This window comes from Eumetopias jubatus, unplaced genomic scaffold (genome assembly GCF_037043125.1).
Source record: "Eumetopias jubatus isolate StellerSeaLion01/CBP00866 unplaced genomic scaffold, mEumJub1_p1.0 scaffold_14, whole genome shotgun sequence".
NCBI lineage: Eukaryota > Metazoa > Chordata > Mammalia > Carnivora > Otariidae > Eumetopias > Eumetopias jubatus.
In genome coordinates this window covers 47408560-47410843 of record NW_028274820.1, presented here as the reverse complement: position 1 = coordinate 47410843, position 2284 = coordinate 47408560, and the positions used below count along the sequence as shown (strand labels likewise).

The window sequence follows — 2284 nt, the reverse complement described above, 5'->3', positions numbered from 1 at the left end:
TTGCCAAATTATGTTGCAAATATTTTAGTAACACAAATGTGCAACTAAATAATATCAAAATGCCTCTGAGTGAACATTTTAACTATACTCCAAGAAAAAACAGTATAGATGTCAATAAACTTGTCCTTATCCTTGTTATAAGGCTTCCTATGAGGAAAAAATCCAGAACAAAATTTTTAAATCAATACCTAAAGTCAGGGTTATTTTCAGAATATCATTCTCCTTAATATCCTACATAATTTTAGATTAAAGAATAATTTATGGGTCACACCCGGAAGCCGCGGCTGAAGCGGAGTCAGGAGCAATGAGCAGGGAGCCGGGGCCGACGTCTGAAGCGCTCCCTCCCGGGGAGATTGAACCGGGTAGTGGGGCGCACATCGTGGTGGAGTACTGTGAACCCTGTGGATTTGAAGCGACCTACCTGGAGCTGGCGAGTGCCGTGAAGGAGCAGTACCCTGGCATTGAGATCGAGTCGCGCCTTGGGGGCACAGGGGCCTTTGAGATCGAAATCAATGGACAGCTGGTATTCTCCAAGCTGGAGAATGGGGGCTTCCCTTATGAGAAAGATCTCATTGAGGCCATCCGAAGAGCCAGTAATGGAGAACCCCTGGAAAAGATCACCAACAGCCGTCCTCCCTGCGTCATCTTGTAACTACACGTGATTCTGGGTTCCTGCTCTGTTCTGGGACCCAGGCCTTGGTCTCCCATTTGGTCCTGCTGAGGGCTCCCCACTGCCTCTTTCCCCTCACTTGGGTCCTGGTAAGCTAAGACACTCTGGCCTCCACTTTGTCCCTTTGGGTACCAGGAGGGAATAGAAGCTGCCGTGGTCTTGGGGGTGGGAGAGAGACTTTCTCCATGGACATTTCCACAGCCACCTTATACCCCCTTCCCAGGATCAGTGCCCAAGAAAGTGTGCTCCACACTGTACCTTAGCCACACCGGTCAAATGCCACGACAGTTCTAACTTCCCTTCCACTAGCCCTGGGCAGTGTCAGCTATTGGCAATAAAGTGACACTACAAGACACCTGTAAAAAAAAAAAAAAAAAAAAAAAAAAAAAGAATAATTTATGTATTTATACCCTGATTACCAGGAAGTTCAGAAACAAATTTGATTTATGTGTATACATTGTGTTAGTAATCTGTTTTTGCTCCCTTTCTGTAATCCTTACTTATAATTTCTACTTTTTCCTTTAACTAACTGAATTCTCTAAAAATATTTCGCCTTTTTTTTAAGGTTGCTGCCTGTAGTTTTGGAAAGAGAAAGGTGAAAAACTAAATTGCCAATATGTTAAAGCCCAAAGTGTTCAGCAACAAAAATACTGGTATTCCGAATGTTATACTTATCAAGCACTTCAGTAAATAAAATTTCTCCCAAATTCCTTTTTAAGTGTTATTTTAAAGTGCTATTTTGGTCTTCCATCACCATGGTTACCAAAATGATCAAAACCACAAGAGTATATTTCAATTTGATGCTCATTTTCTTTCCAATCATTGTGACTCTCTCCTTGGCACAGAACTCCCATTGATTGCATAAGCCGTTTTATGTGTGCAAGAACCATGGGGCTATTGAAGAGACGATAAATATTCATTCTATTTAACCCCTGTTTCTACAGTTCTTTACTACACATTAGCTTCCTAAAAGCAAAAGCAGCTCCAAACAGGGCCAAAAAATGGTAAAACAAAGCACTGTGTTACTTGTCCAGATCTCACGGTCTCCTTTCTCTACTGGCCTTTAGAATATTTTAAGATTTTCAAACACCATTACCATCCGTGCAATTGTGTTTTATAAGATTTTAGACTTTAAGACTAACTTTGATAGTTAAAGGAAGAATCAAGTCAGTTACCAAAGTGGGCAAGTTGTGTATGTGTGTGTGTTTGTATCTTCAGAAATTAATGGACTTACGTGGATCCATGTAAAATTATATATCCTCACCCCATCCAAAGACCCACATATTAAATAAGTTGTCATCAGCCTGAGCCCCATGTTAAGGTGATGATAATTGTTAATATCTATGTCTTCTTTCATTACTGCATCAGGAGATTCCTAAGCAGAAGCTGTTAAAGAGTTGATGCCTACATATGGAAATTAGGAAAACTAAAGCAACTTCTTCGACAGATAAGGTTAGGAACTTTGTTCTATGCTTTCTTTTATATTTCTTTATTTATTAGGTTTATCTATCTGTGGGACAATGATTGCCAACTTAGGATGCTGTGGTCTGGAAACAGTTTAATCGTTACAAGCTGGGATGGGGGTGGGAGCCAGGAGTGGCTCCTGGGATCTAG

General features: G+C 40.9%; 1 pseudogene; it reads left to right on the top strand.

Moving 5' to 3' along the window:
* The first annotated feature begins 286 nt into the window (after window positions 1-286).
* LOC114220918 (migration and invasion enhancer 1 pseudogene) lies at window positions 287-1037 on the top strand (annotated as a pseudogene).
* Window positions 1038-2284: the final 1247 nt, after the last annotated feature.